General features: G+C 43.6%; 1 protein-coding gene across 3 annotated transcripts in view; it reads left to right on the top strand.

The window, feature by feature from the left end:
• The window catches only part of CFAP161 (cilia and flagella associated protein 161), a 55,791-nt gene that overhangs the window by 17,624 nt on the left and 11,899 nt on the right, over positions 1–26,268 (top strand). The window contains exon 1 of one of the 3 annotated variants that reach the window (XM_032232746.1): positions 6,826–6,927. The exons of the other annotated variants lie outside the window; for them this stretch is intronic. The gene's annotated coding sequence lies outside the window, so the exon portion shown is untranslated. Of the gene's footprint in view, positions 1–6,825; positions 6,928–26,268 lie in introns of those variants that run through there. 3 annotated transcript variants of the gene reach the window in all.

The raw sequence follows: 26,268 nt of genomic DNA, 5'->3' as shown, positions 1-26,268 counted from the left end.
TCCAACAATTTTTGAAACCCACCACTGGAACCCACCTCCGAGGGAGGGCATGAGTGAATAAACAAGTCACCCGTTTGGTACAGGTGAATCATAGAGCTGGAAGAGACCTCAGAGGACTCCAACCTCCTGCTCAAGGTAGAAGACCTTATACCATCCTGGTCAAACGGCTGTCCAGTGTCATTTTTACAATCATCACACTTTGATTCAGAAGAATCTGGAGAAACCCTGAATACAGGATTTCAACAGCACCTCCTAACCTAGAAAGCATCAGAAAAAGGTCTTCCAGCAAACCCCCTCAATGTAACTCCAACACACAGCATCATTTCAAAAATGACACCAAGATAAATACTGTATTTTAAAAGTTCTCACACGGCCTGAAGGAGAAGAAAAAAAATAAGACGGGTGGAGAGAAGCTATTTTTAAACATTTCCAACGATTAACGGATGCTGATTGAGTTTGACTTTAAACAGACTGACTAGTCTGGAGAGTTTCATCCCGAAGTGAAAAGTGGTGTATATGTTTTAAAATAAGCATTCCTAAAATGATCCTTTTTCCATTCATATCATCATCCCCGCAAGCTCGCCTCTCTCTTCTATTCTCTTGCAATGGTTTCATTTCTGGCCCGCCTATCATAATATTATGTAACTTGTTCCTAACAGGGATGCGGTGGCTCAGTGGTTAAGACGCTGAGGTTGGCAGAAGGTCAGCAGTTTGGCGGTTCAAATCCCTAGCACCGTGTAATGAAGTGAGCTCCCATTACTTGTCCCAGCTTCTGCCAACCTAGCAGTTCGAAAGCACGTAAAAATGCAAGCAGAAAAATAGGAACCACCTTTGATGGGAAGGTATCAGTGTTCCGTGCACCTTTGGCGTTGAGTCATGCCGGCCACATGACCACGGAGATTTCTTCGGACAGCGCTGGCTTCTCAGCTTTGAAACGGAGATGAGCACCACCCCCTGGAGTCAGGAACAACTAGCACATATGTGCGTGGAGAACCTTTAACTTGTTCCTAGACTGACTCTTTAAAATAATGATGATGATGAAATGAATCAATCTCCAAAAACTCAGCATCTTGCCCAGAACTCAAAGAAATCCTTCCCTAGAATTGTACCCTCTGAGCCCCACCTTTTCCCCACTGACTTCCTGCTGAAGTCAGGGTTTGAAGCCTTCTCTCTATCTTCCTCTCCTTTTCCGATATCTCAGGGTTAGCCCTGATAACGTGCAAGGCAAGTTTTGTGTTTTCATGACACAAAATTATCCTTAATTAAAGAAATTCTTCAGATAAACTCTATGGACTTAAATCTTTATTTCCTCCACCCCCTCTATTGGCCTCATAAGGTAGAGGTGTTGTCTTATTCAGCTACTGTTAACATTCTGGCAAATGTTGTTCGGGGATAAGCTGTACTTTATAGAGCGCTCTGATCAGATTTATTATTTTTTTTTCACCCAGGCTGCGGTTTTGGAAAAGCTTTTGAATTCCATTTTCTGTGCACTCTGATGTGGCGTGTTCAGAAAGAGAGCAAGTCCATCTGTTGTTTTAAGTCTAGAACTGCTGTCTCTTAAAACCTTTGTATTGGGGCATTTTGCTGAAGCTAGAGAACTGCTTGCTGCTGCCCTTGATTTAAGAACAGGAAGACCTACTTAAAAGAAATGAGTCAAGAGTTTGCAAGGGAATGCAGTCCATGTGTGCAGATGGGGAGAAATGAAGCAGCCAGTTTACAATTAAGACACAGAGTATTTTCACTGGGGTAAAGTTCTTGGACATTGGCCTTTTCTTCTGTTCTGAATTGCTTCAAACTTCCTTTAAATCTCCTTTTTTTAAAAACCTCTAGTCCACAGGTGTCAAACTCACCACATCATATTGCCTCCATGTGACGTTTTGTGACGTTTTCCCCATTCACGGAGCTGCGATGGGCGTGGCCTGCCACAGGCCACCAATTTGACATCCCTGCTCTAGTTCCTTAATTTGGGGTTGGCTTAGTGTGAAGATGCTTGCCTCCCACTCGGAATTATTGAGAGTTCAATCCTAGATAGTGGCAGATATTTCTCTCTTAGGCCGCAAAGAGAACATATCTGCTGTGAACTCTGTGTAGGTGTCAGGAAAGGCCTCCAGCCAGCAAATGCTCAGCTCCATCTGGTCACTCTGACTCTACCCCAGATTAAGGGACAGCAGGGTCATAAAAATGGAGTTTGAATTGCTAAATGCTCCATTATTTTGTTTTGGGGCTAGAATTTTGTACCAAATCTATTTGTAACTCTTTGGTCCAAAACAGCAGAATCTGAAAATAATTTGAAGACCTTACAATCATATTTCTTTCTTTCCCCCCTCACGCTCCCCATCAGATGCAATTTTTAAAGAAAAGTATATCATGTTAAAGATAAAAGAACTGTCTGATATAATTTCTTACCCATATTTGAAATTCTGGGCAAAACAGTAACTGGGCACAACTGTTGCCTTCAGAACTAAATCCTGTAGCATTACGAAATACGCCGTTCACTAGCAACAGTGGAAACAATCCAACTTCCTAAAAGCAGGGAGAACAGTTTCCAATTCTCAGCAGTTGGATATATTATTCCCTGAGAAAACAACTTCAACGGGATAACAACTTGAAGTGTTAAGACCGGCTCGTATGCACTAAGTCATAATGTCATTGGCTTTAATTCTGTGAATCTGACCCTGGTGGCTTCCAATTCATTCTTTACAACATACTAATGCCAAGCAAGGATGATTCGTTCAGCAAACGTGGTTCAACAGGCCGTGCTGAGCGTGATACATTTCAAAATAAACTAAAGATCTGGCCGATTCCTTAGGGTAGTGGAATGTACAGTGCTAAAATAGGAAACTGATGAAGAACAGATCAGTTTGCCTTTGAGTATCCTGGTTGATTTTGGCGGACCTTGAAAAGCTGTGTTTCCTCGAAAATAAGACAGGGTCTTATTTTCTTTTTACCCACAAAATATTGCTTGGGTCTTATTATGAGGGGAGGGTTTATTGTTTTGGAGTTGCTGGGTGACTGCTGTCTTGCGAGCGGGCTCCCATAAAGCCGGGCACAGCCTCAGAGGTGAACGGTTGTGTTGCGCTGTCACAGCAGCACAACACAACAGCCATGAAGCGACCACACTCATGAGCCGGGAAACCCCCTTTCCGGCAAACCCCCTTTCCAGCCGGCCACAGCACCATTCACTGACCTAGGGGTGTCACCAAGTCGTATGAGCGCCTGTTCGCTGCCGCCCAGCTACTGTGGCTTGGCGCCTTCAAAATGCCGCCATTTGGAAGCCACCGAAAAAGCCATGCTGGGATGGCGGCAGCGGAGGTGCCCTGGCTCTGCAGGGAGAGCTGGGACAGGGCATTATGAGGCTGGGAGGCGTGTGAGCGAGAGCGGAACAGCCACTCATGCAACCCTCCTCTCCAGCCATGCAGAGCACGATTCACTGGCATTTTGAAGGCGCCAAGCCGCGGGAGCCGGGCTGTGGTGAACAGACGCTCATGCGGCTTGGCAATACCCCTAGGTCAGTGAATGGCGTTGTGCCCAGCTGGAAAGGGGGTTTGCCGAGTGGCTGCCCGTGAGCGTGTTCGCTTCATGGCTGTTGTGTTGTGCTGCTGCGACAGCGCAACACAGCCGTTCGCCCCTGAGGCTTGGCCTGCCTCTTTGGGAGTCCGCTCACAAGAGAGCAGCCGCCCGGCAGCCCCCCTCTTCAACTGGGCACAGCGATGCTCACCAACCTAGCAGTATCCCGAAGGCGCCAAGCAGCGCAATCACCTTTGCCTCTCCCCCGGTTCCCGTGGCTTAGCACCTTCGGGATACCGCTAGGTTGGTAAGCAGCGCTCTGCCTGGCCAGAGGTGGGGGGGTTCTCCAGGGGACTTATTTGCAGGGAAGGGCTTATATTTTTGCCCACCAGAAAAATGTGGCATGGCCTTATTATCAGGACATGTTGTATTTTCGGGGAAATGCAGTAAGAGGATCAGACCTGATTAGCATTTGGATGAAAGACCATAAAGGACATTTCAAGGTGGTGGCCTGGTCAGCAAATTAAAAACACAATGAGGTTACAGCACAACTCTGTTGCATTGTTGTAAGGAAAACCACGTGGACACACTCTGGAAAGGTCCATGAATTGATAGGAACTCAAAAGAAGCATCGAAAACATTCAGTTTTCTCTTGTTCTGTCGTGTTCACGTCAATTTCCACAGAAGAACAGTTACTGTATTCCCAGAAACACTCTGAGAATATATCACGATTTCTGTGTTCATAATCTTAAAATTAGCAATTATGTAGGTTCGTGCAGTTCCGTGAATGTGGTTGCTGAAGTAACCAGTGTGGGTGGGGACATTGAATAGATCAAACCATCAGCCTGGGCTTAGCATATTGTACCAACCCAGCCTCTTGGCCTTTAACTGACATGGTCATGTCCTGGATCATTCACCCTTAGGGGGTTGCATTCCATGCAAACCTACTGAAGAATAATCCCTGTTCAAGCAAACTTAATTTCCTAGCTACGTATTTCTATCTATGAATCCAGTTATAAGAACTGTCACAGAAGGGCATAACTCTACAAGGTGCACTGGTTACCAGTGGGTTTCCACATTGATTCTCAGAGCCAGTGATAATCTATGACCGTGATGGCGAACCTATGGCACGTGTGCCAGAGGTGGCACGCACAGCCCACTCTGGGCACATGTGCCATTGCCAGCTGCTGTGCTGGTTTCCACCATGAACATGTGCACTGGCCAGCTGGTCTTTGTGCGTACCGGAGCGTCAGAAAACCGAAGACCAGCTGGCTGGTGCGCATGTGCACCGGCCAGTTGGTCTTCAGGTTTCCAGTGCTCCAGCATGCGCATGTGCACACACATGCATGCATGTATGCGTGCATTCCGGTTTGTGCACTTGGTGCCGAAAAGGTTTGCCAGCACTGATCTATGACGTTCTGTCTTTAGAATGGAATGCATACAGTCTGGCCTTCCCTTTCTTAAGATGAGAGAGGGGGGGAGGGAGAGAGAGAGAGAGAGAGACGAGGTGGCGCAATGGTTAGAGTGCAGTACTGCAGGCCACTTCAGCTGACTGCTATCTGCAGTTCGGCGGTTCAAATCTCACCGGCTCAAGGTTGACTCAGCCTTCCATCCTTCCAAGGTGAGTAAAATGAGGATCCAGACTGTGGGGGCAATATGCTGACTCTGTAAACCGCTTAGAGAGGGCTGTATTTTAAATTCTCTACCTGGTGGTAAATAAAAGTATGAAACCACATCTATCTCAGGGTTGAGTTAACTGTAGGACTGCTTTTCTCCCATTGTCCTGGCATGTCTTAAAAGTATCACCAAGCAGGCACAGTCCAAGTCCCTTCTGAGATCTCGGGAGGCATGTCCTCCTTTCTTCCGTTTGGACTATGGCCTAGTGGTTAAGACCCTGGGTCTGTTGACTGAAAGGTTGGAAGTTTGAGACCCAAGTATTGTGCAACAGGGTGAGCACCTGATTCCTGCTCCAGCTCCTGCTATCCTAGAAATGAGAAAGCATGTAAATGTGAGTAGATAAATAGGTACCACTCCAGAGGGAAAGTAATAGTATTTTGTGTGCCTCAGTGTATAACCATGCTGGCACATGACCATAGAAGTGTCTTCAGACAATGCTGACTCCCACGGCTAGGAAATTGAGAGCAGTACCACCCCTAGAGTTGGGCATGACTAGACAGGGAAAAACTTTACCTTTTTTTAATCACTCCCCAGAGAGCCATATGGTCCCATCCAGGTTCTGCTTTAGTGTTGAAAATCTGATTTGTTTCCCCCCCTACAAGCCATAGGAAGTGAATCTCTTATTATCCTACTGAGTGATGACTGATCAAGAATTACTGAAAATTCTTTTATGTACTCCCCCAGAACATTGGTTATTTTTTATACCTTTGGCATTCTGCTTTATTTTATCAAGGTTGTTTTTGTTTAAAAATAAAATGCCAAGTTTGAACACCCCTGGGGTTTTTTTCTAAAGGGTTAGGGGTGCAAGGGTAACTTGACAGCTTTAAGACTTGCGTGCTTCAAATGCCAGTTTCTGAGCCAACATTTTGGTTGCTAAGCAAGAGCGTTGTTAAGTGAGTTTCACCACATTTTACAAGTTGGCCATGCCCACCCAGTCACATGGCCAGCAAGCCACTCCCACCTGGTCACATGGCTGGCAAGTCATTTCCACAAAGCAGGCCACATCTACAGAAGAAAGAGGTTCTAAAAAAATTTGAAACCCACCACTGGTGCAAAATGCAGACATGACACTTTAAAAAACCCTCTTAAGATGCTTGTGAATGAAACTCAGCCCCAGGAATTCATTTCTGGCCTTTATGTCCCCTTTTTTTCATGAATCCCAACTTTGAATATTAAAAAAAAACAACCAATCCCCAAATAAAACCCTTTTGTTTCAGCAGCCAACTTGAAGGGAGAGAGAGACTTTGGCTGAATTTGCTCATTGTGTTAAGCTTTTCTTTGTTTTTCTATGGTTTAATCCCTGGAGGCCAGGTTAATATAATATGGCATAAACCATAGTTAAACAAAGCTGGGTTTGTGCCATGGTAAAAAAAAAAAAGGCAACCACATCGTGGCTTAGCCCGATTTGTAAACGTGATATTTTGGTTGCTGTTGCTATCTGAGGAGGAATTCCAAACTTCAAAGGCCACCAAGAAAACAATTGTCTATTTGGGAATTAAGAGTAGCTCTGCAGCCTTAAAATAATGAGTAACAGCTGGGCTTGGGTGGGGTTGAGGGAGCTTCCTGAATCAAAGCCCCTCCCCGACCAGAGGCAGATGCTCGGGTAACTCATCAACAGCCTTTGGAGTTCTGCGTCTCATCTTTCTCACTGTCCTTTTGGACCTTCACTGGTTGGGTCTTGAATTTGCTACTTGAGCAGCTTTGAATTTCCCTTTTTGACTGTGTCTCTCTGCTAATGTCACTGTGAGTAAACAGATAATTTGGCCTTGGAATATGTGCTTAATCTTTACCTTGAGAGGCTTTTTTTTTGCTGGAAGCATAGAGATGGTGGAGCAGGGTGTGTGTGTGTGTGTGTGTGTGTGTGTGTGTGAAAGGAAGTGCCCTTGGAGCTCCTATCACCTACTGCAGCCCCAGTTCAAGAGATAAACAGTAATAACAAGGCCCTCCCAATCTGTGTCAAAATGTTGACTGCTATGAAGTCGGAGTTGCAAATGGTAGAATCGTGACTCCACAGATCTCACATTCTTCCACAGACTTGCAAAAGGCTTACATCTGTGTTTTTCAAACGTGGCAACTTTAAGATGGGTGGACTTTTAACTCCCAGAATTCCCCAGCCAGCATTTGCACTCATTTGAATAATGTTCTTAGACAGCTTCTCTTGTGGGAGCACTCTTCCCGTCCATAGATCCAGAATCCATGGCAGCAGTACTACACAACACACCCAACACTTAAGATCAAAATACCCAGAATCATGAACCTAGCCAATCAGTCTTGGGACTCTTAGCAGAGACCATAATGCAGGACCTAAAACCCCAGATCCCCATAAAAGATAAATATGTACTAGTTGCTCCTAACTCTAGGGGGCGTTGCTTATCTCCATTTCAAAGCTGAAGAGCCAGCGCTGTCCGAAGACGTCTCCATGGTTATGTGGCCAGCATGACTAAACGGCAAAGGCGCACGGAACGTTGTTGCCTTCCCACCAAAGATGGTCCCTTGCATTTTTTATGTGCTTTTGAACTGCTAGTTTGGCAGAAGCTGGGACAAGTAACGGGAGCTCACTCCATTACGCGGCACTAGGGATTCGAACTGCCGACCTTTCTGATCGACAAGCTCAGAGTCTTAGCCACTGAGCCACCTTCAGCATCCCCATGCATACAACCAAAACCATGGCTCTGGTGCTGTATGGAGTCTCTTTGCCATTGAAAAAAGAACTGGAGAAGATGCATGAAAGAATCGTCTTCAAACGAATAAAATTCACAAGGGAAGAAAGGAACACACTACTTTTCCTGAATATGTTCCTGATTTTAAACGCCTATATTCCCTTCTGAGAGTCTCCTTTTTAAAATAGCAATGTTTAATGTCTCCCACACGTGCATTTGCCTGCACACAGTTTCCTCTTTCCCTGTCTGGGTGCCACAGAGATCATGTGCCCTAAGTAGCAACAGTCTGGCTGCATTTGCATCGTGTTTCCAGACTATTTAATCGCTCCCTTGCATCCTCAAGCAGGCTGCCATTCTGCATTTTTCCTGCCTCCCCATATTGGTCCTCAGTTATGCTGAAGAACTCAGTTACTTAGCAAAAGCTATTGGCTTCCTGTTGTTAACAGGATATGTTTCCTCCACAGCAGCAGTTAAAAAAAAAAAACAGTCTGAGAAATTATTACAGCCTAGATTTCATCCATTTCCTGTAAAAAGAGGGGAAAAGGTCCATTGCATTCCCTCTGATTTGTCTTTCCATCTTTTCACTTGGAAAGTTCTTTCATTTTCAGATGGGATGAACTGTGCTTTTAAAACTTTTTGGGTGGGGTGGGGGGGGAAGCAACAGCTCTGTCAACACACGCGTGTACAACTTGGGAATAAGATTCCCATGTGACTTTTTAAACCATGGTTTCTAGCCTGTTTCCCCAAAAACAAGACCTCCCCAGATAATAAGCCCAAACAGGCTTTTGAGCGCATGTGCTAAAATAAGCCCTCCCCCAAAAAATAAGTCCTCCCCAAAATATTTAAACCATGCGCAGACGGTCCCCGCCATTTCCTCTGGTTGCTTGCCACACAAATATCATGAGGTGAGGAAGCGAGGCCGGAGGAAAGGACATGCCCCATGCACCCCACATGCCCTTACCTAACGGCTGCTCCCGCAACCCTAGCCCCGAACCCCTTCCGTCATGCTAATTGCTGCCACAAAAGCCATTATAGCAATAGCAATAGCAGTTAGACTTATATGCCGCTTCATAGGGCTTTCAGCCCTCTCTAAGCAGTTTACAGAGTCAGCATATTGCCCCCAACAACAATCCGGGTCCTCATTTTACCCACCTTGGAAGGATGGAAGGCTGAGTCAACCCTGAGCCGGTGAGATTTGAACAGCCGAATTGCTGAACTGCAGTCAGCTGAAGTAGCCTGCAGTGCTGCATTTAACCACTGCACCACCTCGGCTCTCTCCATTAGCAAAGAACAGGGAGGCAGCAATGGGACGTCCGGTCGCAGCGGCATGGCCGGCCCGAGAGCATGGTGCAGAGTCCTGGGAAGCATGACTGGAAGCATGTGCATGTCCGCGAGCAGCTGTGTTGTGCTGCCACAGCAGGGCAACACAGCAGCAGCCATGAGATCACCACACTCGATGCACCTCAAAAATAATAAGACATCGCTGAAAATAAGGCCAAGCGCTTATTTTGGGGGGGGGTGTCAAAAGAAAATAAGACCCTGTCTTATTTGGGGGAAAACTTGATAATTAAGCTATCAAACTTTTACCAAGCCTCTTTGGTGTAGTGGTTAAGGCACCAGGATAGAGACCGGGAGACTGGGAATTCTAGTTCTGTTTCAGGCATGAAGCCAGCTGAGTGACATTAGGTCATTGTCGCCTACCAAGGAGGCAACAGCACAAAAAAAAAAAAAAAAAACCTTTGCCAAGAAACTACAGGGATAGTCTAGGAAATCAAAATCAGTCAAAGACTGCCTCAAAAGGCAGCAAAAAAACAGACTTGGTGCCGGCTTAGTGTGATGGATGACTGCAACCGCCATGGTTTGTTCTAGTTATGGCTTCAGAACGTGGGTGCCCTTTCCATGAATAACTGAGCATGTGAATCAGGGGTAGGTTCCTGCCAGTTGTAACCTCTTCTATAGAAGAGGTTCTAAAAAATCTACAGTGCCGTTTAGAACCAGTTCCAGCTCTCTCCCCCCGCCCGTCCGCACATCATCAAGATGAAGAGCGAGAGGAGGAATTCTGGGAGTTGAAGTCCATAAGTCTTAAAGCTGTCAAGTTGGAACACCCTTGGGTTTTTCTTTCTAAAGGGTTAGGAGTGCAAGGGTCTTGTAACTTGACAGCTTTAAGACTTGCGTGCTTCAAATGCCAGAGTTTCTGAGCCAACATTTTGATTGCTAAGCAAGAGCGTTGTTAAGTGAGTTTCACCACATTTTACAAATTGGCCACGCCCACCCAGTCACATGGCCAGCAAGCCACTCCCACAAAGCAGACCACATCTACAGAAGAGGTTCTAAAAAAATTTGAAACCCACCACTGATGTGAATGCAAAGTTGCCATGTCAGATCTACACTGTGGTAAGGAAAACATTGGACTCAGACAAAAAATAGCCTTAAGAACAAAAACATCCCACATCTGAAAAATATGAAAGGGGCTCTCAAAGGAGGCTATCTATGCATGCCACAATGCTTTCGTGGTTTAGCTACTGCTTTCTTATTAAACCCTTTTGGGGATGGTTTTCCATATTATACCTGGATAAATCCGGTTGGACAAGTTTGTGCTCCACAGTACTTTGAATGCAGCCAAACTGGATTTTAGGATTGCACATCCATGTCCGGTTACCTGTTAGTGTTTCTCAAACTTGCCGACTCTAGGATTTGTGGACTTCAACTCCCAGGATTCCCCAGTCATCATTCTGGAAATTGAAGTTTGCATGTCTTCAAGTTGCCAAGCTTTGGGGTAGGAGAGAGAAACCCCCACATTAGACTTTAGGTTACCTTGGATCTCTATTTTTCTGAATTAAAAAGATTCCTTTCGCGTGATCAGGCTATGAGTGAAAAACCATTTCAGCCCTGTTGGCCGATTTAGGCTGGAATAGCTCTTCTACAGACCTTGGTAGAGTTTCTCAGCAAAAATGCCCTGAGAAGTAGAGCAGAGTTGCCCCAAAATAAAAAGAGGTCAGTACTTAATTGAAAGAAAGAAAAAGAAAATCCCATGATAGGTTAGGGCTAGCAATAATTGATGCCATAAAGAGGCTACCGTATTTGTGTTCCTCTTAAGCTCCTAAGAGCCAATTAAATGCAATGAGTTTAAACTAATTCTCTTGGGCTATTCATAGAAGGCTGTGTGTGTGTGTGTGTCTTCACATTTTAATGCTTATTTTGCTTTCTAACTCCGGCCTTTGCGGGACTTTGTAGTGATTGAATTATAGACTTGAAAGAGGCTATTGTGGCTAACAAAAAACTCAAGCTCTATGTGCTGGGCAGAATCCACAATAAATTACGTAAATTGCATCTCCCTGAAGACACGGGGCCAAAAGGAAGGACGCCATTGGGTCCGCCATCAAATTGCTCTTCCCATTACAGCGTTTCCTCTAGCTTTCAACCTGCGTTTCTTTTCTTATAACTGTAGGCCATGATTCTGTGTCCCGTATTTTCTTTCTTTTTGCTCTTTCAAAAGTGTATTTTCAGAAACCTGCCAAGCTGGTTTTAAAGGACAACCGAAGGTTCTGTCTGCCACAGGGTGAGATGCTTGAGTGCTTCCAGACAAGCATTTTGATCAGGGTTGGCAACTTGAAGATGCGAAGACTTCGACTCCCAGAATTCCTCAGCTGGGCTGGCTGGGAAATTCTGGGAGTTGAAGTCCATGCATCTTCAAGTTGCCAAGTTTCAAAAACACTGATTTAGATGGATTGCCTCGTTTTGCTTATGAACGTTTCTCTTACATGCAAGGGGAGAAAATCATTTCAAATCCAGCAGACATATTTTCACTAGTTCTGATCTGGTGCTTGTTCAACCATCTGTTGATATTCCATGTAAATATTTAAAGTGAGTAATTTAATACAGAGCCAAGGGCAAATCTCAAATTCTAGACACATGGTAGCAGCGAAACTTGAGTCAGACAGCATCTTTTAACAGATTAACAGAGCTGGAAGGGACCTTATAGGGCATCTAGTCCAACCCCCCACTCAAGCAGGAGACCCTACACCATTGCTGACAAATGACAGTCCAATCTCTTCTTGAAAGTCTCAAGTGATGAAGCTCCCACAACTTCCGAGGGCGACTTCTGTTCCATTGGTTGATTGTTCACACTGTCAGAAAGTTCCTCCTTGTTTCTAGGTTGAAACTCTCCTTGGTCAGTTTCCATCCGTTATTCCTTGTCTGGCCTTCAGATGCTTTGGAAAATAGCTGGACCCCCCTCCTCTCTCTGGCAGTCCCTCAAATATTGGAAGACTGCTATCATGTCTCCCCTGGTCCTTCTCTTCACTAGACTAGCCATGTCCAGTTCCTGCAACCGTTCTTCATATGTTTTAGTCTCCAGTCCCTTAATCATCATGGTTGCTCTTCTCTGTACTTTTTCTGGAGTCTCAACATCTTTTTTTATAGTGTGGTGACCAAAACAGGATGCAATACTCTAGGTGTGGCCTTACTAGGACTTTATAGAGTGGTATTAGTATCTCACTTGATCTTGATTGTATCCCTCTGTTGGCTTTTTTGGCTGCTGCTGCGCACTCCTGACTCATATTTAGCTGGTTGTCCACTAAAACTCCAAGATCCCTCTCCTAGTCTCTGCTCTTAAGCCTGGTCTCACCCAGTTTGTATGTGTACTTTTGGTTTTTCTTAGCTAAGTGTAGAACTTTACTTTTCTCTACATTGAATTTCATTTTGTTAGATTGGGCCCAGTGTTGAAGACTGTCAAGATCCATTTGGATCTTGAGCCTATTTTCTTGAGCATCTTTTCCATCTCACAAATTTTATTATAAAGCACAAGCTTTTGGGAGCTGCGGTTCTCTTCATCAAATGCCTAGAATGGATTTAAATTGGGGTGGGAGGACAGGAGAGGAAGAGAGGCTGGTTATGCCGATTACCAGTGCCTTATCAACTAACAATTGTGATGGGTTAAAACCCATCATGTTTGTTCAGACTCTCTGAGGTAAGCCAAAACATTTGATGCATATGAGTTCAACAATGCCTTGCTCAGTAGCGCTGTTGAAGGTCTGCTTTTTCAAAACAGTCGTTTCAAGGTCTGCCACGGAATCTCTTGGAGGTTGAAATGTTCTAACATTACTTTGTCCTTGTTTTGAGTCAAGATATCACATTTTTCTCCATTAAGCTCCATTTTTTTGCACAAAGCTGGGGCTTCTTGTCCTACGTAAAGTCCAGAGGGAGACTGCTGGCAGATGATAGCTCTAATCTTGTGCATGGAATTGTGGAGACTTGTGCGAATGCCATTGATGTAGATGTGGAGGATCTGGGTTTGTTGAAGAATATAGTTCTCATGTTGGTGTTATTGTTCTATAGGTAATCCTCAACTTACAACCATAATTGAGCCCAGAATTATGATCATAAGTTTGATTATTATTAAGTGGGCTACATTCCTAATTGTATGACTTAGCTTGCAGTGGTTGTTAAATAAACCCGTTTTCTTGGATGAATAGTTGTTTTTTCTAGAAAGCAGAACTAAATTTGAAAATGGAAAATGAAAAAAAAAAAAAAAGCCAAACATCACAGTCATGTGACTTTAAAGGCAAAGGTTACCCAGATGCATATGAAGCAAATCTCACAAGCAACAAGAAACAATACAGGTAGTCCTTGCTTAATGACCATTTGGAGTTATGATGTACCTCACCAGAACTATTTATGACCCAGTTCTGAAGTTCTGGTGGCTTCCCCCCCCATTGCATAATTGCATTTTGGGTACTTGATAACTAACTCCTATTTATGGTCATTTGCAGCATCCTAAAGTCACATGAGGGACGCGGTAGCTCATTGGCTAAGATGCTCAGCTTGTTGATCCGAAAGGTCAGCAGTTCGTCAGTTCGAATCCCTAGCGCCGCATAACGGAGTGAGCTCCCGTTACTTGTCCCAGCTTCTGCCAACCTAGCAGTTCAAAAGCATGTAAAAATGCAAATAGAAAAACAGGAACCACCTTTGGTGGGAAGGTAACAGCGTTCCGTTTGGCATTTATTCATGCCGGCCACATGACCATGGAGATGTCTTGGACAGCTCTGGCTGTTCGGCTTAGAAACGGAGATGAGCACTGCCCCCTAGAATCAGGAAAGACTAGCACATATCTGCAAGGGGAACCTTTACCTTTTTAAGTGACAGCCAAGCTATAGGATCAGCAAAATCATTAGCAGGGAGTTTTGCAGGACTGTATCATTTCAGATTGAGGGAGACATTTGGGTTCCAACCCCCCTCCACACACACACAGCAAAACATTTTTTGGAGAGCCTACAGAATGACAAAGTTAATGTAAAACTAGATTAAGAAAATACAAAGGGAAGTTCATTTCTAGCTAAACTACACCTTGGAGCACAGAAGAGAGACGAGGCAGTATCTTGTTTTGTTTTAAACAGAAAAACTGATTTTTCTGATAGTGAGTCAGATGAGGAACAAATACAGGGAAAGCTTATCCTACCCTTATCCTACTCTTCCCATTTCCTTTTGTGCTGAACATGAATTCAAAGGTGAAAAAGGATGATAAAATTTCCAACTCTCCTTTTAAGAAAAGTAAACCATGGGATTATTTGTTTTGCTGCCTACAGAATCTACTCAGTCACACAAGCAAGAAGTAGACTGACGGAAGTGTCTTAGATATGTATTTCTGCTTGGGCCACTTGAGCTGATAATTAACTGTTTGATCCATCCAGGAAGAGGCTCTTAAAATAAAAGTAATAAGTTATTTAGATCTAGCCCATCCCCCTTCTCTCCCTTTGAGCTCAAGAGATACAGGATGCTTCAAGTGATATAATTTAGTTGACTCACCCCCAAAGTCCTGTTTTGAGGAGTTTCTGGCATGGAAATATCAGTCTGGTGGTCTTATCTGAAACTGGAAAGTAGACAGTGATAAAATGAGTTTCCTTTAGAGTCTCCTTTAAGTTTTCAAAGGGTTCTTGAGATCTCAGGAAAGAGCGTCCAAAACATTTAGGAGCAAAAATATTTGTTAGAGTTCATTCTAAAAAAGCCATTTGGAGGAGGACTTTTAAATTTTATTTGCATATTGGTATGAAAGGATTTTCTGAGAACAAAAAATAATTTGCAAAGGAAGATAAATCCTTTCCATAAGCTTATAATTCAAAAGGTACAAAACAGAATAGGAAGGAGGATTTTTAAAAAATTCAAACAATTATTCTTTCTTATTCTACCTCGTACGTTCAAGTAAGAATATATGGTAGTGGTTGTTGTTGTTGTTGTTGTTGTTTTACGCCTTCAAGTCAGAACTGACTCCTGATAACCACCCAGACGTGTTCCTGAAGTTTTCCTGTCAAGAATTTCAGAAGTGGTTTGCCAATTTTATTCTTCCTAGGAAGGAATAACTGGCCCAAGGTCAAACATCTGGATTTTGTGCCTAAGATAAGATTAGAACTCACAGTCTTCCAGTTTCTAACCTAGTGTCTTAACTACTAGAGGCAACTGGCTTTCCAAGGTTGTTTAATGTGGTAGACCATTTCTGAGAAACAAATAGTATTTTTTTAAAAAGCACACACTTTTACAATTTGTTTTAAAATTGGACTGCTTTTTGTTTGCTATACATCTGGAATGGTATAGGGTCTTCTACTTCAGCAGAGGATTGGACTAGAATAGTGATGGCAAACTTTTTCGGCACTGCCAAAAAGGTCGCACGGAAACAGGGGTGGGTTCCTGCCAGTTCTAGCCTCTTCTATAGAAGAGGTTCCACAAATCTACAGTGCTGTTTAGAACCAGTTCCAGCTCCCTCCTTCCCCCCACCCATCCGCACATTATCAAGATGAAGAGCGAGAGGAGGAATTCTGGGAGTTGAAGTCCACAAGTCTTAAAGCTGTCAAGTTTGAACACCCCTGGGGTTTTTCTTTCTAAAGGGTTAGGGGTGCAAGGGTCTTGTAACTTGACAGCTTTAAAACTTGCGTGCTTCAAATGGCAGAGTTTCTGAGCCAACATTTTGGTTGCTAAGCAAGAGCATTGTTAAGTGAGATTCACCATATTTTACAAGTTGGCCACCCCCACCCAGTCACATGGCTGGCAAGCCACTCCCACCCAGTCACATGGCCGGCAAGCCATTCCCACAAAGCAGGCCACATCTACAGAAGAGGTTATAAAAAAATTTGAAACCCACCAGTGCGCGGAAACATCATGCGGGTGCGTATATGCTTGTCGGGGCTGCACTTCGGACAAGCTGAACTTCCAGGTTCTAGCATGCATGCACACATGACAATCAGCTAGCAGGCACACATGTGCACACCAATTTTTGGCACTGCCTTGCACTGAAGGACAGCTGGCTGTCTCACGCGCATGCGCACCAGAAACCCAGAAGACAAGCAGGCAAGACTGTGCGTGCCGGACGACATGGCTTTGCGTGACACTTTGGACACATGTGCCAGGACTAGAAGATCTCCAAGTTTCCTTCCAACTCTGGGTTTTTTTGTTTATAAGGAAATGTCCTACCAGATTCCCTCTCACTTTGTGAGAAAGGCACTCCGTCTTTCTGTATATTAAGCAATTAATAAATTTAAAACCCATCCATCACATCAGATAATACAGCATACTACATGAAGTGCAATGACTAGGTGCACATATGCTAAGGCAAAATAAAGTTGCATTACACTTTATCATGTTGAGTGAAGTCCCAACAGTGTGTTTCAAAACAGCAATTGGGCTTTGCTTTTTCCATGAAAACATTTCGTTCCTCATTAAAGAAGCTTCTTCAGTTCTGAAGAAAGTCATCTCTGGAACAACCATGACCTGGATGATTGAGAATCTCCATAAACATGTTGGGTGAAGTAAATTTTACGTTCTTCAGCCCATTGTGAGTTCTAAAGGCAGCTATCGATGACTAAATATGAAATATTAATATGTTAGTATCCCCTATTAATATATTGGCAAGATTCGTTTTAAGCTCTTAAAACTCAAATCACCTTTTGCTCTCTCTCTCTCTGCGTACTATATTCTGTTTCTGGTCTCTTCTAATGAGTGGAGAGCTTTATTCACCAAATCCTGCCAAAGAGAACTCTAAAAACTGTAAACAACAGCTTGAGTGTTTCATTCATAAATACCAAAATAGCTTTTGATTTCATAGCTATTGTTTGGTGATTCTAGTTTGATCAAGATAATTTTTAAGTAGTTGAATAGGCTGAAAAACAAATTACATTATCCTTCCCGCCCCAAATGCATGTGTTCTGTAGAATTCATTCACAATTCTTCAAAGATAGAATTTTTTAAAAAAGCCAACAGAAAGAGACTTCCTTAAAATCTATATTTCAAAATAGTCGATGAGTTTCCTTCATGTAAATCACACAGCGGGTCAGCTAGATCTTTAACAAAACAGGCTGTGGAATGAATTAAGAAAATTTTTCCCACCCTTCCCTTCTGCTAAAATTTGGACAAAAAGCTTCAGCTTGGACCCACCCAGTTAGTTGTTGCCAAGTTCAAACATTTAAAAGGTGGGTGATTTCTATATTTTCTCTTACCCTTTCACCCTGATTTTAATGACAGCATGTTCATGTGACGTGACTGCAACTGGCAGATTATTGCATGAAAAGGCTTTCTATAAATATCTCCACTATTAAATGAAAAAGCGAGTGCGGGGGTGGAGGAAGAGAGAACACAGTTGTGTTGCAACCCACACGACAGCTCAGAACCGAGTGTTTTGCCTCACCAGATTGTTCTTGAAACCTGCCTAGTTGGAAAGCCATCCGTAGTACTGTGTTTTCCTGTTTCTTTCAACTATGTTCAAATTAGAAACATGTGCCATTATGGGAAGGGGCTTCACACCTCATTTCCCCCCACCGCCACCCCCAAAGGCAGGGGAGATTATGCCTTCTGCAGTCTAGAAGATGAGAGGCTGGTAAAAATGAAAGTTTGAAAGAGTATGAAATCATGATAAACGTCTGATGTCAGGCACAAAGAATCAGTGTTACATGTGAAGTTCCTGATTTATTGCTCATGTCTACACATGACGCAGTGGCTCAGTGGCTAAGATGCTGAGCTTGTCGATCAGAAAGTTTGGCAGTTTGGCGGTTCGAATCCCTTGCGCCACATAACGGAGTGAGCTCCCATTACTTTTCCCAGCTTCTGCCAACCTAGCAATTTGAAACCATGCAAAAATGCAAGTAGAAAAATAGGGGCCACCTTTGGTGGGAAGGTGATAGCATTCCGTGCACCTTTGACATTTAGCCATGCAGGCCACATGACCACGGAGAGGTCTTCGGACAGCGCTGGCTCTTCGGCTTTGAAGTGGAGATCAGCACCGCCCTCTAGAGTGGGGAACGACTAGCACATATGTGTGAGGGGAACCTTTACCTTTACCTTACTATATACAAGAATCTAGTCAGCTAATGGTCAGCATTAAATTGGTGCTAAAATCAATGGAATCCAAAAGGAATTGAACTTAAGACTCTTTGTGGCAATGCAATGGCTCCAGGCTGATACCTCTCTTGACTCTGTGGTCAGGCTCTGTCTGTCCTTCTCCTGCGTTGATATCAGAAACAGCAATATTCCAAAACCAGGCAGGCTGCTGTGCATTTTGGCACTGACATTATTATTATTTGTTATTTATTAAATTTATTTGCCACCCATCTCACTCTTAAAGCCATTTTTAAGCAATGGGGCATCAGAAGGGAAGCTATACATGGAGATAGATGAATTATAATTACACCATGGACTTCCATAACTGAGCCTGTACTAGAACTCTGCCCTCCACAAAAAGATGCTGTTGAACAAGATATTTTGGGTTGTTTTTGGTTAGCACTAAGTTATAATCATGCATTGTGCTGATCTAAAAGTTAATAACACTCATTAAACTTATAGTATACTGCAGGTTGCTTTATCATGGTTTACTCAGTCACCTGGATATGTTTTAAAATATGGTTGCATCAGCTGAATTAGTTATGAATCGTATTTTGCAAACTGATGGTTAAGATGCTAGACAAGAGCAAGGAAATCTTATTTGTCCACCCTCAAAAGGTTACAGAATGACTTTGGACCAGCCATTTTCAACCCGACCTGCCTTACAAAATTATTGCGGTGGCTGTCCAGAGTCACCTTTTAGGGAAGATGGGCAGAACCTGAAAATTTAATAAATAAAAAAAATAAAAATGCGAGCACCATAGTCTATAGGAGAGGTTGGCAACCTTAAACACTCAAAGACCCACAAGGGTCCTAACCGGAAGCCACCCGTTCAATTCTGGAGCCAACCAGAAGTCCGGTTCTGTTAGATATTCCCCCCACTGACAGTGGTTTCCACCAAGGTCCTCTGTTTCGGTGAGAACAGGGGTTTAATCCCATTGGTCAAGGGGTCTGACAGATCCCTTTAAAAGAGGCTGTTGTCCGACCCATCTCAACCGGATGTTTCTACTTGCAATAAAGAGCTGTTGTTGCTGTAGCCTTTGTGTGCCTATCCGTTACCCGATCTAACAGGTTCCCCCCACCATAGAGTCTCCTCCTAGTGTGGCATCCTTTTTCCTATTGTCCTAACCTGTCCTCTGAAAGCTCTATCAGTTGTGGAGCTGACTGGAAAACCTGCTCTTTGCCCTAGAGTCTCCTCCTGGCACACTGTGCTCCCCCCCCACTCCCATTCTTCTCTCAAAATTGTGGTGCCAACTGGTGACAGGGAGCCACAGCAGAGGGCTGAAAGAGCCACATGCGGCTCCAGAGCCACAGGTTGCTGACCCCTCGTTTCTAGTCTATCTGGAGCAGTTCTTCACAAAAGGTGGAATATGCATCTTAAAAAAAAATCAAATAAATGTGCGCTGTGTTTTAGAGAAGGTCATCAGTTTTCCTGCTAGTTTATCTGAGAGTGGGCTGTGTGCTTTTCATTTTTTATGGGAGGGGGGGAGAGAATGTGATTTTTGAGGGAGGTTTAGCTATATTGGGAATGATGTTTAAAAAAAAACAGCCCTCCTTTCATTCATCTTTAATGCATGCATTAAATCCCCGACATGGATGAGAACATACCAATGATCCATCCTCTTTGATGGCGAATTTAAATAAATAAAGCCGCCAACAACAGTGGAGTGGAAAGCATTTTGCCCCAAGCCGACAGCAGGGATGACATCATAGAGAGAGAATGTACACAGTCCTGCAAAATGAGCCTGCTGGTTTGTATTAGCTTCTCTACCTCAGCCAGTTCCCTGAAGTTGGAATTAGGAGTGACCAGTTTGGAGGGAAACGAGCAGGGCTAAGTGTTAAAGGGAGAAGGAGAAGGAGAAGGAGAAGCAACACAGGTAGCCCCTCGACTTATGACCACAATTGAGCCCTATTCTAAATTCAAACTTTATGATGTTAAGTGAGAAATTTGTCCCCATTTTACGACTTTTCTTACCGCATTTAGTTAAGTGAATCGCTAGGCTTCCTAAGAGCATGAAGCAAGCTCCTTGTCCTGACAAAAACCCCTTTTATTAATTTACTGTGAATTCTGTTCATTCACATCCAGCAAAGTCTTTCGAGGGAGGATTTACAGTCACAGACCTTATCTGGATTGGAGAGCTGCCAGGCCGATATCTGCAAAACTTGGCAAGGAGTCTCAGAGAGTCACAAGCCAATTAAGCAAACGAATTGTCCCCTGCAAACTCCACTCCCCTTTCACTCCTCTTTTATGTCCTCTGGGAGGGGCCATTCATCGTCCACCTGTGGCCTTACTCCCAAGTTGACCCTTGTTACTTAGCTGTTCCCTTCATCTGGCAACTCTGCGCATGTACTCACTGGGAACAGGCTCCAGCTGTTCATCTGCCCCACTGATGTCTGACTCTGAAGGCAGCTGATAACTGGCATATGGCTCTGTCCCCCTCTCTTCCTCCGACACAGAGCCCCCATCAGAGCCTTCCCCAGACTCCAGGACTGGCCCACGTTCTTCCCCAACCTCCTCACTGTCCGATTCTGCTGCCAGCTGTTCAGAGTCCCACTGAACACAACTGGGATTTTGGAAGTGCTGGCTATGTTTAGATATGCTAAGCTGATAGATGGTCTGTTTTGTTTTCAGTTTAGCACAAATCATGAATCCAGCCATTGTGGTTTGTGAATCACGGATACTGGCTGAGCATGCTAAATGAAGCCAACTGTGATTCATTCAATAAGCTACATTTAATACAAACCCTATTTTATCATTAGCTAAGTCATAGAGTTGTTGAAGAACTTGCAGATCTAGATCATTGACTCATTACAGGAAATCCAATCTTGGATTTAACACTGAATATAAAGCCAGCAAGAAAATGCCGTGTGGAAAGACTCAACCACAGATACAGATTAACAGAGTTGGAAGGGATCTTTTAGGTCATCTAGTCCAACCCCCGGCCCAAGCAGGAGACCCTACACCATTTCTGACAGATGGCAGCTCAGTTTCTTCTTGAAAGCTTCCAGTGATGAAGCTCCCACAACTTCTGTTCCATGGATTGATTGCTCTCACCGTCAGAAAATTGCTCTTTGTTTCCAGGCTGAATCTCTCCTGGTTCAGTTTCCATCCATTATTCCTCGTCTGGCCTTCAGATGCTGTGGAAAGTAGCTTGACACCCCCCCCCCTCTCTGTGCAGCCCCTCAAATATTGGAAGGATGCTATCATGTCTCCCCTGGTCCTTCTCTTCACTAGACTAGCCATGCCCAGTTCCTGCAACCGTTCTTCATATGTTTTAGCCTCCAGTCCCCTCATCATCTTGGTTGCTCTTCTCTGCACACTTTCTAGAGTTTCAACATCATTTTTATTTCTCTCTTCCATCATCTGCACTGAAAGAGTTTTCTATCCAGTTCATTGTATGTTTTAGTTTCCTGTCCCCTAATCATCTTAGCTGCTGTTCTCTGCACTCTTTCTAGAGTCTCAATATCTTTTTTTGTAGTGTGGTGACCAAAACTGGATGTGGTCTTACTAAGCCTTACAGTTTCAACTGGGAAACTACAGGTTCTCAGTTCCCAACTTATGGCTACAACTGAGCCCCAAATTTCTGGTGTCTTGACAAATGTCTGTGCGAGACAAGTATTAAGGGAGTTTTGCCCCACTTTGTGACCTTTCTTGCCACAGTTGTTAAGTGAATCACTGCAGTTGGTAAGTAACACAGTGGTGTAAGTGAATTTGGCTTCTCCATTGACTTTGCTGGTCAGAAGACCACAATCGGTGATCACATGAGCCTGTCACCACCATAAATACGAGTCAGTTGCCAAGCGTGTGAATTTTGATCACATGACCACGGGGACGCTACAACTGTCGTAAATGTGAAAAATAGTCATGTCACTTTTTTCCAGTGGTGGTGTAACTTTGATCATTAAATGATCTGTAATATAGTACGGTCTACTCAGTGGTGGGTTTCAAAATTTTTTAGAACCTCTTCTGTAGGTGTGGCCTGCTTTGTAGGAGTGGCTTGCCAGTCATGTGACTGAGTGGAAGTGGCTTGGCAGTCATGTGACTGGGTGGGCATGGCCAACTTGTAAAATGTGGTGAAAACTCACTTAACAACGCTTTTGCTTAACAACCAAAATGTTGGCTCAGAAACTCTGCCATTTGAAGCACGCAAGTCTTAAAGCTGTCAAGCTACAAGATCCTTGCACCCCTAACCCTTCAGAAAAAAAAAAACCCAGGGGTGTTCAAACTTGACAGCTTTAAGACTTTAAGATTTAGATAGGTCTCTTAGAGGTGGGTGGGGCGATTGGTGAGCCAGCCAATCAGTGGGTGGTGGGCGGGGCAAACATGGTGTGGGCAGGCGGGGGGAGGGAGGGAGCTGGAACCAGTTCTAAATGGCACTGTAGATTTGTGGAACCTCTTCTACCGAAGAGGTTAGAACTGGCAGGAACCCACCCCTGGGTCTACTACACCTTCCTTTTCATATAGAAAAGAGACCAGATCCAAGATTGCTACAGAATTAAATAAGGTCCAAATGAAAATAAATTTCCCCATCTCTACCCTTAACGATATTACTATTGATGAGTAGTGGTGGGAATCATGCACAAAGAGTAAAACCAGACCTGATTTAAAATAACTCCAAAGGACACATATTAACAACTTATACCCCAAACACATCTGAAATATGACATTGCACAATCCTGATTCAACCTAATCTGCAGATGAAATAATTCTAAATGTTAAAAAGGTACCAGTAATGAATAACAAGGATGCAACTTTTCCCTCCTCTCTTTCAAACATCCTCTTTCCCCACCCAGCAAAACATTTAACCACTTCAGATCATGTGGAACTTGGGATATAATCACAAGCTTGTAATCGTAATTGCTTCCACATGACTTAAGAGGAAAGGAAAGGAAAGGAAAGAAGGGAAGGAAAGGAAAGGAAAGGAGAGGAAAGGAGAGGAAAGGAAAGGAAAGGAAAGGAAAGGAAGAGAAACAAGGAAAGGAAAGGAAAGGAAAGGAAGAGAGAAAGAAGGAAAGGAAAGGAAGAGAGAAAGAAGGAAAAGAAAGGAAGAGAGAAAGAAGGAAAGGAAAGGAAGAGAGAAAGAAGGAAGGGAAGAAGAAAGGGAAGGAAGAGAAACCAGGAATGGAAAGGAAAGGAAGAGAGAAAGAAGGAAAGGAAAGGAGAGAAAGAAGGAAGGGAAGGGAAAAGAAGAGAGGAAAAAAGGAAAGGAATTCTGCTGAAGAAATGCAGGACTGATTCCTTCAGGACCTGAACTGCTTCCAGCATTCTAATATTAGAAGCAGGCAACAATGGCCAAATTAAAGCAAGAAAACAAAAAGCTATAGTGCAGCAGATAGAACAAATTACAGCATTTTTAAAAAAGGGTCGCAAAGTAGTTTTATCAGACCCCAAATCTATTTTTTGACTCAGATGAATACAGGTAGTCTTCAATTACCAGGGGGACTGAGAATGGCCCTGATGGAAAAGCTAATATTAAGAAGGTAATTTGGGCAGGAATTAGATCCCTTAGTAGCAAAAAAATCTTTCACATTCCAATCAAGATTGAGGCTCATAATGCCTGCTTTGTTGTTTGCCCATTCGTCCTATTGTGAAACTTCATCCAAATCCCCCCTCAAATTCTTCATTCCTTTTAATCTACGGCTAAACAAATGCCAAACGTCTGCAGGTGTCCCAAAAGAACGGAGCATTAGCTGCAATCCTCGTGTCCCATATTTCTTGCAAGGGCATTTTTCCCAGGAATTATATCACTGGGTGGGAACTCCAAAAAGAGGCCAAGTTAGACGGTTAAAAGCAAAAAGCAAAAAGAAAACGAGAACGCCGAACTCTGGATCAGCCGCTCTCCCTCTCCAGGCCGGTCCTGCAACTGACAGATACCAAAAATCTAAAAATGGGGGTGATAATTTAAACAAGGCACCTACCCAAAATGTAATGATTGACAAACTGGGGGGGTGGGGGTGTTAATCTCGTCTTGGTTTTAACAGTGAGCCAATGAATCTTTGTTTGGAGGCAACCAGAAAGCAAAGATTTTGACTTAGAACCATGTTGGCCAGGTAGGAAGGACTACTTACAAAAAAAAAAAAAAATCACAATCCACAACAACAACAAAAACAACAAAAACAGAACTTGATTCTTGACTCCCAAATCTCTCCTACAGATTTCCTGCCATGATTCATTAGTCAGTCATTTTTGTAGAGATTTTTTTAAAAAACAGATTAACAGAGTTGGAAGCAGAGGTGGGCTGCTACAAGTTCACTCGGGTTCAGGAGAACCCATAGCTAACGTTATGGTAGGTTTAGAGAACCTCCAAATCCAGCCCCTGGCTGGCCCCGCCCACCCCTCCCCTTCCCTCCCCGGAGTCTCCAAGTGGTCTGTTTTGGATGTGAAGTAAGTGCAGGGCCCATGCAGAGGCTCAGCAAGGGGGAAAATGGGCCTCCCAGAAGTTCTGAAAGTCTGGAAACAGGCCCATTTCCGGCTTCCAGAGGGCCTCCGGAGCCCAGGAGAGGCAGTTTTCAATCTCCCGGAGGCTCAAGGAAATCCTCCAGAGCCTTGGGAAGGTGAACCCATCCCCCCCACACACACCATGGTGCAGGAAGCCGACTAAGCCATGCCCACCATGGCCACGCCCACCCAGCAATGGGCAGAGAACCAGTTGCTGAAATTTTTGAAGCCCACCTCTGGTTGGAAGGGATCTTGTATGTCATGTAATCCAACCCCCTCCCGCAAGCAATCCAATTTTTGAGTCTAAGGATAAGCAAATAATGTGGTTCTACAGAACAGTTAGCTGTTTATTGTCATGTTTCTAATAGTCAAAAATCTTTGGTCTAAAGCAGTTGCCTTATTTTGCCTAATTTCAGGGCCACTCTGCCTTTTTTAAAAAAATGGCAATCTTCTTTTTGTGTATGACTTCTGAAGACCAGCTAACATTTTGGAGGTTGTTTGCTCCTGCCTCCTTTTTGCTAGGGCTGAGAGTGAAAGATTGGGCCAAAGCCACCCAGTTGGATTTGTAGCTAATGTGGGACTAGAACTCCTGGTCGCCTAGTTTCTAATCCAGTGCTTTTCACCACTACATCAAACTGGCTGTAAATGTATTGATGCATTTACGCATTGCATTGTCTCCTGCTCTCTTTTTATGAATATAGAAGGAAGGAGAAACTGGAGAGTGGGAGTAATTATGGGTAAAATTAGTGGTAAAAGGAGTCCAGGGCAGCCCACAATTTACTTTTGTGAAGTTTTGTCTTCCCAGCTGTGAAGAGAAGAATGACTTGCATATAGGAAGGAGGCTCAGCCTGGGTGGGTCCTTCCCAACAACTATGAATAGGTGGAAAACTTCAAAACAAAAATCCCCTTGATGGAGTACTTCCTGCCAAAGAGGAAATGAATGGCCCAAATGGGTGTTCAAAGATGCACTTATCTGACATCTTTCTCCTAAATGGCAAAACAACCCCCCCCTTCCCACTCTTTGGTGTGGTCATGCGGATTAAAAATAGAATTGATCAAATTCCAATTCTGGGTAAAGGCAAACTTAAAATCAATTTCATGATTAGGATTTAGAAGACAGGGAATGGATCCAACAGCAGGCTTTCAATCTTTTCCAAGATAAAGCAAAACAAAGAATACTAGCCACTAGCCACTGATGTATTGATTATTGATTATGGTTAATATGACATATGGAAAGTAATCATTTATTTAAAAGTAATTGCTTCCCTTTCTCTACCTTTCTATAACATGTTTGTATTGCACACTTAATGTTTGTGGTTAGCTGTGTTTCTTAAATCAATGCCTTTTTAGGGGCTCGCATGACACACTGAATCATGAACTAACCACAGTGACCGAGTTTGCACAATTCTTTAGACTAAAATATAGTTGTACATTTCATGTGTCATGATGCCCAGCTAAAGTGGCTTATTAGAATGTCCAGATAATCACAGGAAAGCATTCTGAAAGCAGCAACAATTAGGAATCTCTTTTGTTTATTATTAAAACAACTGTAGAAAATTTGATACATAGCAGTTTTGATAAAGAAAAAAATGTTTCACTAAGCTCTGCTTGGATTGCAGAAGAAAT

Source organism: Thamnophis elegans, chromosome 16, assembly GCF_009769535.1.
Source record: "Thamnophis elegans isolate rThaEle1 chromosome 16, rThaEle1.pri, whole genome shotgun sequence".
NCBI classification, from domain to species: domain Eukaryota; kingdom Metazoa; phylum Chordata; class Lepidosauria; order Squamata; family Colubridae; genus Thamnophis; species Thamnophis elegans.
Note: the sequence above shows the minus strand (reverse complement) of the source record. Positions and strands in the feature narration are given on the sequence as shown.